Source organism: Corvus moneduloides, chromosome 3 (genome assembly GCF_009650955.1).
Source record: "Corvus moneduloides isolate bCorMon1 chromosome 3, bCorMon1.pri, whole genome shotgun sequence".
In the NCBI taxonomy this organism is placed as follows: Eukaryota; Metazoa; Chordata; class Aves; order Passeriformes; family Corvidae; genus Corvus; species Corvus moneduloides.
This window is the reverse complement of record NC_045478.1, coordinates 43,890,847-43,905,652: the sequence shown is the minus strand read 5'-3', so window position 1 is coordinate 43,905,652 and position 14,806 is coordinate 43,890,847. Positions and strand designations below refer to the sequence as shown.

The following is a 14,806-nucleotide window of genomic DNA, read 5'->3' as shown; positions in this document are numbered from 1 at the left end:
GAAAGTGAAATTGCTGAAGTTGCTAATTTCTGCGGGGGTCATAAAATCTGACTCAACCATCCTTTACGCAAGAAAATACCTTCTAATATCTTAATTTTAGCATATGGGTTTTTTCCTATGTTGGGAAAAACACCCAAGCTGCTGATGCCTAAGTCCAACAAACTCTAAATCCATAAGCATGTATCTTGAGAAGTGGCTTTTAACTGTGGTGCAAATTTTACATAAAAAATATGATGCATAAAGCGAATAATCATCACACTCTGCATGGACTAACAGAGAGACTCCACCCCTATGTGCTGTGCTTTCAGAGGAAAGATTTCCAAAGGCCAGCTGAGGACTAAGTGTCTGTCAGTCCCTGAGTTTTAGTAAACTTCCCTTGAAACTAACAGAAATTTGGTGCCAGCTACACTCAAGAACTCTGTAGCTCATAATTGGAATGTAGAAGGGGACAAATATGTAAACAGTACATCTAAAGTGAACATTACAGCAATATGACTTTTTTAATGTATGAATAGAGAGGGAGAAAAAATTGGTTATAGTGTCTCTAAAATAATAGAAGGAAACTAACAAGGAACAAAGAAACAAAGATTATTATTTTCCCCTGGTGAATAGTCTTTGTCTAACTTAAATAAAAGTATGAGAGGCAGAGGGAAAGGACACAGACAATGACTTGAAATAAAAAGAATATAATTTAAACCATATTTGCTTGAGAAAATTACAAGCATTCAAATTTATGGGCATGAACATTTATACTCAGGAAAAGAATTTGGAAATAGTGTGTTAAAAAGTTAATGTGGTATTTATCAACACTACAAAAGACAGACACAAACCTCAGATTTAAATTTTAGCAACATCTTGAAAAACAATCGTTAAATTCTCACCTTCTACTAACAGATCTGACTGTACTCAATGGCTCTGCTTCTGAGCAGTCTCTTCTCTCTTTATTGAACACATTTTCTCATGCTTTTTTTACTTATTTAACTTTACAGAGATAATTCATTTAAGGGAGAAAGAAGCTAGATTAGCTCTCTAATAAAGTAGAAAGTTATTTGCAGTAGTAAATGCTTTACTGGTAGTAAAAAATTATAAAGAAAGTACCTTGGAATTTTAGCTCCCCAATTTCATTTGCATGTCTGCCAGCTAGGGACAGACATTTTTAAGTGTAAATTAAAATTATTATATTATCTGCAATTTATTGGGAGAAAATATGAGAAAGTTCTAGTGAATCTTGCATATAATATATGCCTGTGCAGTGAGATTTCATTTAAAAATTTCTAAATCGACGACTTTTCCTGGCCCTCCTTGTGCAAATGACTTTCATCCCTAGGGAATAATAGAGGGAATTCAGATATGTTACTATTGAATTGGAAAGAAAAATGGTGAAGAAAACCCTGCGAGGGTTCAGTGTTAACCTGAAGTACCAAATAATCTTCATCCCAACAACCTAGAAAACTGGTCCTTAGACCCATAGCTCTGGAGACAAGTATTTTATGCAAACCCACTGATTTGGGCGGAGTACCTGTTGGGATAATGCCTATGGCTTTGTATGAAGAAGGAAAATATGATCCAGGCACCCCATTAGTCCGACTTCATAATTTTGAAAACAGTCAGGTTACTGAAAAATAAAGAGAATCACATAAAATTTCAATTATATTTAGGTACTTCTTTTCAAATTAACTTGATTTTAGTAAGGTAACTTAGTACCTTAATATGGTAGCCAGTGGTAAAAAAACATTTCTTAGAGTAGATGCCAAGTGTCACAGCACTCTTCAGCTAGAGAAGGTATACTTGCAACTAAATGTAGAAACTGGAAGAAAATTTTTGAAACCTCTAAAGAGGGCTAGATTTTATCTTAGAATATAAGTTATCATGATGGAAGTTATTAGATCTGCTAAAGAACAATTTAATGAGTAGAAGAATTACAACATGATGAAAAAATAGCTAAAGTGTGGAGGGTACTAGGAAATGGTGATAAAAAACAAGTTTCCTGAAAAGATTTTCAGGTGAAAATCAGTTAATGTGGAATTTTCAGGGACTGATTGTGGGCATAAGCAGATATCATATTTTCCCTCAGAGACCTGGGGCCAGGTGTAGGATTGTGTCAATAGTATTCCCAGTGACACCCACTGGGGAGATGTGGCTGATGTGAAGCAGCACAAGGCTGTCAAAGAGAAAGAACCAGATGAAGAATAGAGGAGGGACGAGAGCCATAGAAATGTGTTAACTCTGAATTGCACAAACCCATAGAATGTTTTTCTTACCAGTATTCTTTTATAAATAGGAAGCACTGCTCTGAGAAAACAGAGGAAAAGCTCCTGGGATTACTGCGGGCTGTTATTAGGCTAAAGCTGCGTGAGAAGCACACACAGCTGTAATACATGTAAGGCTTTGCCTTTCCAGGGGAAAGAGGGACATGCTAGTGTATTTCTCCAGGACCATAACAAGGCCTGCAATACAACTCTCACCAGCTGTTTCCAGGAAAGATAAGATACTCAGACTGAAATCAGAACAGGAAAAAAAAAAAAAAAAACGAACAGAAAATAAGTTTCTAGAATCAGAAGAAGGGAGAACTATTCAAATTCACCTAAATTTGGTTTTTTTTTTTCAAAAAAGGCTCAAAGGTGTATGCTTGCTTTCTATACTTCGGGATCAGAAACAGCAGACCAGCTAACGGATTTTTTGAACTAAAGGCCAAAACTGGTACAAGAGCAATTGGGTAGAACACAGGAGGTACTAAATGTTGATAACTGGAAGGCGACTTTTACCTTCCAGAACAGTGATGTTCAGTGATAGCCTTTGGTAAGAGTGATGGAAGTAAAAACATTATTTCTGAGATGAAATTACTTTGTTATGAGGATGTCTTTGCTGATCTTGTTGCCTGTGACAGCTGGTAAGTCGACACTGTGACAAGGGTTATCTCTTTCAATCTGAAGTTCCTGGCTTTCCTGTATTTAACAACCACATATATCTATGAAACCACAACACGTTAAACAATGCACCCAGTGCCCTACAACATATCTCAGCTATTCTGTTCTTCATTCCTTGCAGAGATGGAAAGCTAAGTGTCTTTACAGCGAGACAGCGTGCTGTCACTTTTCTCTGATTTCCAAGATTCTGTTTTAGATCTGTTTCAGAAATCCAAAATTTTATGTTAGAAATGTGGGACTTCCCATGATGATATTTGGCACAGCAGCTGATACATGCCTCTAAGTGATGCTATCTGGCTTGACTCTGAGACTTAGGTAAAGAGTAATATATTTTTGGACCCAAATATCTTGGACAGATTTCTCTAGCTATTGCTAATCTAATGGTAAACATCAAATGATATTGTTATCTAATAACCAGCGAGATAATTGAGCTATTTGTAAGTATTTATTGCTAGATACTGTTAAATGAAGGAAAGCACAGAGGCAAAGATATAGCCATTTCTTTGTGCAGTTTCTCATAACACATACTAAGCAAAATTCAATCTCACAAGATTTTATAGGGCTTACTGTCTTGGGGTGACTTTTCGATGTGTATCCCCTGTCGCCGCTCTATGCCCAGACACAAATCCTGCGCCTTTCTGTGCCTTTAAAACTGGGTGTGAGAGAAAGAAAAAAAAGCCAGGCGAACTTTTCCCAGCAGTTTGTGTTCCAAGGTCACTCTACTCCGTCTGCTTCTGCGGCAGCAAGCATGGAGGAAACACCCTTTTTGCTGCTTTTCTGCCAGCTTTCAGCCCTGTTTCTCTGGAGAGAGATGGGGAGTTAAACTTTTTTTTTCCCTGGGACTTTGGCTTCCTCTTCTTCTCTTCTGGAACTGTTCAGAACACACCGGGAGACCGTATACCATTGATCCGGAGGGGCGCCCACACTGACCCAGCCCTGAAGAGGAGAAGGGAGAGACCACACCCACAGAAAGGACTGTGAAAATTTACCTGGTTCTCTCCACAGCAAGAGGTTTTATTATTTACCATTATTCTTTTCCCATTGTGCATTGTGTCTGTTAAATAAATAGGTTTTTTCCTTTCACTTTCCTCCTTGGGAAATTCTTTCCGAACCTGGTGGGGGAGGGTGGCTGTAACCTGCCTTCTATCAGAGGACATTCATTTTGGAAGTTCCTCCAAATTTGTCTCAAACTGGGACAATTACCCAATTTGAAAAGAATTCAAGCAAATTTTTTCAGCCCAAGGCAAATCATCTTAGTCTCTCCTTGCAGAGACACTAGTGGAAGTAATATGATTCATCTTTGTCATATACCTATCTAAGAGAACATGAATTGCCCCTGGACTTCTGTTTCCCTGCAGTGCTTATAGGAGCCAAGATGATTCAAAGGAATTAGATGTCTAAATTTCCAACAGAGAAAATTAGCTTAGAAGAATTGCAGCCTCAACTGAAAGGAGAAAAGTCTTTCCTGATAAATATTGATATGTTTTTTCATCCACTAGCAGAAAGTAACACATACAGACATGATCCAAGAGGACACACAATGCATCTGGACCAACACTAAAGGGCTGAAAGATAATGTGAGTATAGGACTGCTGCTTTTGGAACTGCTCTTCTCAGGGACTGAGGATCTAGGTAGATTCCAAGTGAGTGCAGAAAGGAAAAGGACTGTGATTAATATCAGAGCTGGAAATTTAAAATTGTTTCCTCCAACTCAAGCTGGTTTGCTGAGAAGAGTAAGAGTTTGTAGGGGAGGATGGGCCTAGGTGGGAGGATGGCTTTAAGGCTGGTTTTCCTTGCTATTGCAGACATAGCCCATAAGAGATGCCATTTTCACCTTTCTTATGTGAAGGAAGGGTATATGCCTGGGCTTTTATATGTGTGATACCTATAAATCATCTTGTCTTTGACCTGAAAAATCACTTCCAAATTAATACTTCAAGTTAATGAAGACTTTCTGTCCAGGAGGGCCTATATAAATTCTGATGGCAGCATGTAATGCAGTCAGGGAGGCTAAATAAAAACTGATGACAACACATTATCCACTTGTCATGTTCCTTGAAGTTGTCACTGGAGAGACAGTATATGGATTATTATATTATCATGTCTGCTAAACACTTATCTTTATAAAGGATTGGGAACATTCAGATCCATTCTTAATGAGTTTAATCCGTTGAAATAAGAGTTGAAGAGAAGGTAGGACAGATTTGACATATTCCCATATTTTACAGAACAGCAATTGTGTTTCTGTACATGTTTCATAGGGTGGTTCAGAGATGAAATTAACCTGGCATGGGTAGAAGGATGAGAAACTACTGAGAAGCTTTGAAATTTGCAGCAAGATGGTAGAAAGCACTGAAAGGACAAAAAGAAAAAATTTAAAATTAGGGCTATCACTATTCTTTTTAGGGGTTGGGGAGGAAAGGTGTGGAGGAGTGGGTGTCTGGGGGTTATTTTTGTTTAGTTTTTTGTTTTTCTAAAGTGTTAGTTTTAGCAGAAGACAAGCACCTCTGTCTTAAAAGATTAAAAAGTTATAAATTATAAAATGTGACAAATCTTTTTTGAGATTATAAAATTTACTGCGTAAGTTACCATTTAAATATTGTGGCTCTGACATCACAGGCAACAATACAAGAACCTGTGACAAAATACATGCCTCAGCCTCTGGACATTGATCTAAAATGGCATTGCTTTCTGAACCTCAGCATAGAGCATGAGACAGAGGATATTACAACATTCCCCTTTACATCAGTTGCGGGAGCACAATTATTCAATGCGTAATTTTTGCTGATTGAATTTAACATTGTGCTGGTTTTGGCTGGGGTAGAGTTACTTTTCTTCATAGTAGCTAGTCTGAAGAAAAAAGAGTATGGGGAACCCAGGTGAGTTTGAAGACAGAGGCGCAAACAAAAATGAGCTGTGAGGTTGGCCAGTCACTCACACTGCAGTTTCTTGAAATAAGGGTGAGCTGAACTTCTCCTCTCCATCTTCCTCAATGATTTAACTTGCAAGCCCCAGTGTTTGTCTCCGAGCTGCATTAGTTCACCAACATGACAAAACAAAAACAAACAAACAAACAAAACCCACAAAAATAAAAAACACCAAAAAACCTGTAGTGGTTCATGCTAAACCATGACAAAAACAAAAACCAAAAAACTTTACAAATAACTGGGCCTTTTAATGCATTAAATAAACCATGGAAGAGTCTGATGAGGTTCAGAGCCAACAAGAGTGTTCTTCTAATGCTACATTTTGGGGCCATTTTGGATTTGTGCTGTAAACACTGAGGATAATGGTTCTGATCCAGTTAATGAGAGATGCCTCTGCCAGAATTAAGATGTAAATAAGACCATATGCTGAAATCAATAATATAGATTTTTTTAACAATAAGGTAGAGAGAGAGATCAAGTAGAAGATGGTCACCACCTGTGGATTGGTGGTGTCCCATTGGTCCTTCTTCACCCTAGGCTTCTCAGTGGTGGGGGTCCCAAGGTAATTCAAAACTTTTCACTATTCATACATCTTAGAAAACAAAGGAATTAATGCTAATTGGCTACACAGTTCTCTAATGCTAATTAGTCTGCATGCTCAGTCTCCCTTTTCTTTTGGTTTTCTTGGGTCAGTGGGCAATGAGAGTTGTGATCTCCCCCTCCTGGAATTACCTTTTTCCTAGTTGGAGCTGATTTCAGCACAGTTGTTGAGTTGGCTTTCCTTATGGCCTGTAAATTCTGCATACTTTGTGTTGATTATTAGTAATATATTCTTCTCCCCCAGCTGTGTTAACCTCCCTCTAGGTCTGAGTTAATACCAGGACAAAAGTAACACCTTCATCTTATCTCAAGTTCCTGCTGCGGCAGCTTAACTTAGAGTCCAAGTTCCAGGTATCCATATCCATGGATGCATGTTTGGGGGGCTTTGGTGGTGGTCACAGATGCCATGTGCCCCATAACTTGGGGTGATCTTCGTTTGACTGGAGGTATGTGTACGAGAAGTTGCTTCTTTACACAGTTTTCCACATAGGGAATTTTTGTCTGGATGCATTACCCAGGATGTAGCGGTCAGATCTTGTCTCCACCAGGCCTAGAGTCAGCGCCATCCCATCGCTCCCTTCTGTGCTTATCTCATGGCAAACTCCTTCTGTGGCCTTAATAGTGTTTGAGACAGGCAACTGTGCTCTTTAATTCCTTGCAATAACACAGGGATATTGTCATTACTGCTATGAAGCACTTGCACAGGTAAAGGCCTTTTCCGCCTCTCACCCCACCCCACCAGTGAGAAGGCTGAGGGTGCACATGCAGGTGAGAGGGGACACAGCCAGGACAGATGACCCCAGTTGACCAAATGGATAGTCCATACCTCATGGCTGAAGGAATGTTATCTGGGAAGCCACTGCTTGGGAATTGGCAGGACATTTGTTGGCTACATTTGTAGTCACCAAATATTTTCATATTCATCATTTGTCTTTCTTGGACTTATTTATCTGTTATTTTCATTAAAACATTATTATCTTATTTTATTTCAATGACTATTTGTGTTTATCTTGACCTGTGAGTTTTCTCACTTTTATCCTTCCAGTCCTCTTCCTCTCCTTACTGTGGTGAGGAGTGAGTGAGTGGCTGTATGCTGCTTAGTTGCTGGCTGGGTTAAACCATGACAAGCATAAGGTGTTCAAGTTTTCAATTTGAGATTCTCATTCTGAGTCCAAAAGTAATTTCCAATTTAGCATGATTTATCCTGCCAGTATGAAAGAAATAAAGCAGAAAAAAGGTTCTAACTTTCTCCTAAAAAGACATGGACAAGCAGTCTTCAGATGCTTGAAACCTGTGTGTTTGAGCATAATGGTCATTTGACATCTTGCAGGAAGCACAGTTTGAGGCTTTTCTTTTCCTATAGATTTTGAATCCTTCAACATTCACAAAGCTAAAGGCACTGGAGGAAAAATATCACATATGCGTCATTCTCCCCATGAGCTCGAGTCATTAGTGCCAGCAGACACACTTTATAGCAGTCTGGCTTTGGTTTTAGTATCATAACCAGATGACAGTGAATCATACTTTGTAATTTGGTTAAAATGTTTGAAAAATAACCATTTTGTCTGGCTCATTCCCTCTAGCTTAATTTTTTCTGTGAAAACATAGCTATTTCATAACTTGTAGCATGCAGTGAAGGCAACATGAAAAGTATAAAATTAGGAACTCTTCTCACACTGGTTCTTTTGGGAAATTATGGCCACAGAGTTGGAGTTCTGAATGTGCTCTGTGGGTGGCCAGGTGGAGTTCTCCTAGCTGCAGGTTCTTCTGCATCTTCCAATGAGATTGAAAAATAAACTGGTACTTTGCAGTAAACTGGGGGAAAATAAATTGACTAGAGATACTGAGAGGCAATGGAGAAAAAAGCTTAGACCAGACACCTAATTTGTAAGTGAATTTAAGTATGGTGGTTTCTATATGGTGACTGTGGATAAGGACCTTTTAAATAAAGTTCTGTAACTACAAGATATGTTATAAATATCGATGTGTTTTAAAAGATATTTCACATAAATAAGTACTGTCAGAAACCCTATTTTAGAGTCAGGAAAGTTTGTCAGCCAAAAGGTATTTCAAACTAAACCTTTTATTCTCAACAAAAATACGTTGTTCACAATTTTGCTTTCTAGTGAGGTTGCATGGGCTATTAATTTATTAACTTCAGCAAAATTATTCATATTCTTCTTGAAAACTATGTTGTTCAAAATGAACATAAGTCTGGTGGACATCTAGAAATATCAGCCTAGCATAAATAGAAGACATTGGAGCTTTCCTTCAATTCAGTAGACCCAGGGCTGAATTCTGCTTAAAAATGCAGACAGGACATTCTTGACTCTCAATGTGAAAATCGGAACTGCTAAAAGAAGAATGATCTTCTGGAGGAAAAAAAAAATTACATAAAATCAAATATTTAAAGAGAATGCCATCAGTCATGGTTACTGATTTTTTTTGAAAAGACTTCTTTGGACCAAAGTCATCTCCTATTATATGTCAGAGTGAGCATGAAGGAAAACAAAAATACAGACATTCCTGCATAGCACAAGGCACTGGTCAGTCTTTAAGAAGATGTGGAATTAAACAAAAAGACTCAGTGGGAAGGACAGCTGATATTGAACTTGCAACAAAAAGGACAGCATGCTTCCATGGTAGTGGAACATGGTTGCTAAAGAGAGGAAGAGAAAAATAATCAGAAAACAGAAAGAAGAAAGTTATAAATAATTTAGTTAGAAAATTGAAAGTTATAAATAATTTTCAAATGGGTAAAGTATGGCTATTATAAAGAGGCTACACTAATGCATGATAAGAGAAATCTAATTTGATTGACATGCAGTTTAAAAAGAGTCAAGAAATGATCAGTTCCCTTAAAATTCAGTTTTGAAAGCTCGTTCTTATATTTGAGTAATGTGATGAATTACAGTCTTCTCCCATATGTCTAAAGAATTTACGTAGAGCAGTATCTTTATTCTCGTTCTTTAGAGAAAAAACATATGCAAAAGACAGTAAGTGTTAAGGCAGGAATAAGACATGACATCCTAAATGAGGAAAGACAGAATATCAAAAACTTTATATGAGAAATAATTCATGTCCCAAGTAAAGCCATGTCTTAAAATAGATATTGTTTTTTTTCCAGAAAGAAAGCTTGTGCTTTCTTTTTTATTTTGAGGTAAGTTTTTCCACCTCAAGTACACTTGCCTAGGGAAAGCTGTTCAAGCTACTTCTCTCCCAGTTTTATCACTGCTGACAGCAATTATGACACTATAGCCAAGAAATAAAGGTTTTTCTGATAACAATCTTCCAAACTGTTTAATGCTTGATAGTTGCAGTAAAGCACCTCTGAATCCACCTAGGAGCTTTTATTAGCCAGCAGTTTTGCTAAAAAACCAACAGTTTGTCAGGCTGACTTTAAAATCACCCCACATTCACAATAAAAGTAAGAAACATAATTTACATGATTTATCTTAGTGAATTTTATGACTGATGCAGCATTGGACATCTCCATGTTCTCTTTCACATTTCTCAAAAATAAAAGCCCTTAGAATTGAAGACAGGAGTAGGTCAGACTCAAGAAGGCACTTCCAGAAGAAGCCTGAGCTGAATAAAATGAGCACTACAGGCAAATTAATGTCTGTCATATAGCTGGATAATGCTTTTATTCCCATAAATCCTCTGCTTCATAATAGGAGTGAACTATGTCAAGCAATGGTCCAACAGAAATGTTAGTATTTCAGCATTTCTTTTTGCAAAAAAAATGTCTTTATAAGGTCTTAAGAAGTGGCAAAAACAGTTGTTCTTGTATGGAGCCTTAGGGGTCATTTTATGAGGGGTGCAATGTAAAAAATTTTGGTTTTCATGACTCATTTTAATATGAAATAAAAAGCATTAAGAAAATCTGTAAAACTATGCAAGTCAAGTATGCATGTTAAAATTTATGAGACAGTTTTCTAAATTGATATCAGACACATTTTTTTAATACAGATTTATATTTATGCCACAGGCAGATATAACATAAATTAAACCTGGATGCAACTTTGGTAGCACAACTTTTGCCTATGGGTTAAAAGAAAATTTTGTAAGAAGCAACTCACAACATCTGTTCTCTGGACAAGGATGAACCTAGTTACACATAGACAACAATCCTAATGTAAGTTAACCCCCATGTACATGAAGAGTAAATCTGACTGTCCAACAAAAGGATCACTATGCAAATCTGGCCTGAGTGAAATCAGAACTGTGTGCTGCAGACAGCATCTCCTTGAGCTCATATATTGACAGACTTTTATGCTTTTGTCTCTGGTGAAACAGGAGAAATGATGAGCTGAGTGAAAACGGGGTCCATTACGATGTCCTACTCCTCACTTGGAACATTCCAATGTGCCACTTGACTTTAATTGCAGATGAACATTGCAATTAGAATTGTTAGTAACTAAAATGGCAAAGGACTGATTTGGCCAATGACATTTTAAAAAAGAGCCAAGACTTACACATTCAAAGTAACCGATGCTTGTTCTTTCATGGCACAGAAGATGCAGCAGATAAAGCTTATACCAGACTTTCTGTGACAGAAGGCTATGAGGCACATCTCATTCCCTGTAGCATGAATCCACTGGAGCATGTCAAGGGAAAATACCACCATTTGGGTCCTTCTTGCAGAGTTCACCTGCTTCTGACTAATTTTTCTATGAACTTGGGTTATAAGAAAACATGTTATCCCCTTGATAGGTGTTCATTTGCCTGTGATTTAAGGTGTACTTTTGGTATGGCACAGCTATATAACCTTGTCTCAGGATCCTGAGAAAGTTGCTAAGCTCTAAGCTGTGTGAAAGTACCTAGAGCAGAACCATGTGTGCTGAGAAAAGTATGATGGATTGAAACCCAAGACAAGATTGCTGAGGTGGAGACAGGCCTTCAGGGGTTCAAGAAGAGAAACATTGGCATGAGGAAATTTAAAATACTAATGAAAATCAAGGGATCTGAAGGTGCCCCTTCATTCCAATTGATACCTGTCCAGCAAAAACCCAGGGGTGTCGTACAAGGGTGGTAAGAGCACTAACACTTGGTCTAGGAGCTTTCTAGTCCTAGCTGTGTGTTGCCTCTATTAGAGATGCCTCTATCATCTATTAGATGATAAATAATTGGTTTTTTGTGAATATCCTGTTTGCAAAATGTCTCTGTGCAGTGGAAAAGTTTTCTGAGCAAGTTCTTGAAGTCTAGGAGTTATATAGGTACCAGTCAATTTTGAGGGCTTCATAAACATTTATTTAGCCTATACCCTTACAGCTGCAAGCACATGAACAGAGAAGTAAGGTTGAGAAGATAAATCTGGAGAAAACAGTTCTGACAGCTGAGAAGAAACAGACAGGTGTTCCAAGCATTTGGAGCAGCCGAGACTGACAAGCATGAGAAATGTGTTCCTGGTTTGCCCATTGTTGTAATGTTGCTCTAAGAAATATTTACCAAGGCAGTATCACTGGTAGGGTGGAGCCAAAACTCTATAAAAATCATGGGCTTTTAGTCATTTAGAACCAGAACCTCTTGATTTGGCATGGACTAATCCATTTACTCATTCCTCACACTCCTTTTTCACTTGCTCCTTACTTCACTTCACAGGCAGTTACAAATTCCCCTGTCACAGGAAAAGGTAAAAGCCTTTTAAAAATTCAATCTCTCGAGCAGCCCATTTGCCTTTGGGTGTAATACACACAAATGTCTCTTGGGCAAGCCTAACAGCAGTACATTTTAAGCCAATCCAGAAAATATATTAATAATTAACATTAAAAAGAATATTTATAGCAATTTTTGATGATGATAATAATAGTGTCAGTATACTATATTGTGACAATATACAATACATAGGAATAATGTTAGGATAGGATAGACCATAGGATAGGTTAAGATATGTCCAGCAGCAGGAAGAAAAAAATGAGGAACAATCAAGCTCTAAGACACACTTCCCTCTCCTCTTCCTATATTCATAACAGAAACACGGCCACATGTTTATGCCTTCAGTAGAAATAAGACAAGATGATTTCTAGTTAGCTACATTAACTAGGAGCACATGCTTTTCATGAAATATTTTCTCTATCCAAGTGTCACCTTGGCTTTCACGATCATATCATGTACTTTGGTGGTCTCAGAGGTGTTCCTCCAGGCAGCATCTTAACAGCGGGTTTGGCAGGAAGGCCAGAAGGAATGAAGCAATAGGCATGGCTAACAAGCACCACACACCTTGTGCCTTGTACTTTTTGAGAGCTCAGCAAGTTCCATCACTGCCTCCTTCTCCCATTCTCTGTGTCAGAGACCCATCTCAGACACTCTCCTTGTTGTTTGTCTCAGGTAAGTATTATTCAGATTTTTCCCACCAAAAGACTTTTATTACTGATAATTACTTTCTGAGATAAGGACACAGGTCTGCCTTAAGTTCTACTCTCTGTTTGAAGAGGAAATTAGCCCTTACCTGCAAAACAGCATGTTTTCCCAAAAGCACCACTCATGCTTCATTTCACAGATTTATCATCAGACAACAGACAAGATGGAAAATTACATCCAAACTGAAGGAACCAATAGAAACCCACTGCTACAAAGGAATGGAGACAAAAGCTGCTTGTTAAGCGTTTAGGGTGAGATTAATTTCTTATTGTCTAAAGAAGGCTAAATTGGAACAACAAGCTGGAATAAGTTTGAGTTCTATCAAGAAAAAGAATAATTTACTTTCACATTGAATTGAATTTGTAGTGGTGTTCTCATTCCACCCAGCCTAATGATTTCCTTTTCATCTCTAAATACATTAAATCACTTTTTTTCCTTTGGTTAGATGAATATTAAAAGTGAGAATTAGAAACCCAGATAAATTATCCTTTATAGACACATATGAACGTCCTGCAAACTAATTCATCCAGGAGGCATGAAAAGTCATCTTACAATACCTAGAGAAATACACGTATATGGAGACCAGATTTGCAGGTGTCATGGTGACCCACCCTTCACTTTTGTAGGAACCCTTTGAAAATTCAACTATGTATCCAAGAAAATAGAGTCCACACAGCAAAAGCTGGGATCACCCTACAGACAGGTAGAGATGGGCATCTCTGGAGCTGGAAGATATGGATTCAGTAGCATCCCAGGCTAGAGGGTTCCTATGCACATGCCATGCCTTCCCTTTATGATCTCCAGTGCCCATTTACACACTTCATTTCATTACAAATTGCATTATTCCGATAACCTCTGCAGCTGCTACTGAAATGAGTCACATTTGCCGATGTTAGGTTTCGAGCTGTGCTGGTCTCTGGTCCTTGGAGCAAAGGCAACACCATCCACTAAGCCACACGTCACATGGTGCCTTAAGAGCCTCAGCCTTTTGCACTGCTAACAGGCTTCTCTCTGAAGCTGCATAGCTGGCTTTTAGCTCTGTGCCCGGTCACCCAAGCCGTGGCAGCCTTTCCCAGAGCTTCTGGGGCAGCACTTTCTCAATATTCCCACGCTACAGACCTCGCACTGTTATCCTCCCTGTCCTGCACCTGCAGACACGACAGCACTGTTACAGGGGGTTCTCATGGGAAGTGACTGCCACCAGCGTGAGAATCACCCCTGCTTCCCCTCCCTCTTCCTACCCTGTGGTCAAAGCTTCTGGTCGACATTAGTTGACCCAAAAAACACGCATGACCCAAACTTAATAGCCAGTCAGTCTGCAGCCTCAGCAAAATATGCATTCAGCAACACCAACAGCCTCATAGGCAGGAGCAACTGGCAAGAAGAGAGTCCTGATGAAAACTAGGTTGATACTGTAGAAAAACCATTACAGGCAGAACCATGAACCAGGCACTTGAGCAGAGTCACAGAGAATGATGCTTGCCTGGAATACCAGGAACACCCTCATTGCTCTTCTTCCATCTCACACACTTTAATTCACAGTTTATTTGCTGGTTTGTTGGTTTTGGTTTTTTTGTAACCTCCATTGTTACTTTTTCCTGCATTCATTCTTTGGAAGCAGTTCTGTTAACAATTCTAAAAATAGTTGTAGTATCATCCCCTTTCTTTGCAGAGAGATGTTGTTGCTTGCACCACTTAAACACATGAAAATTAGCTCAAAGCTTGCTTACACTGTGCTTACATGGAGACTAAGAGGTGAAATTTTGTGTAAAGGAGGAACAATCACAATTTAAGAACCTGAGAAGCTTGTAAATTACTCTCAATTACACAGATCCTGTAAGCAGTATCGGTGTCAGAAGCTATTTCCAAGAAGCAGCCAGTGAAACAAGAGAGCTCGCTGTACCAAGAGTGGTACGAAGTAGCTCTACCATGACAAATGTAGAGGATTTCTATTCCTTCTGTCACCATCATGAGGAGTGAGAATAACTG

At 38.5% G+C, this 14,806-nt stretch overlaps 1 long non-coding RNA gene across 3 annotated transcripts in view; it reads left to right on the top strand.

Moving 5' to 3' along the window:
- Positions 1 to 14,806, top strand: part of LOC116442303 — a 102,933-nt gene that overhangs the window by 5,350 nt on the left and 82,777 nt on the right. The window lies entirely within an intron of this gene.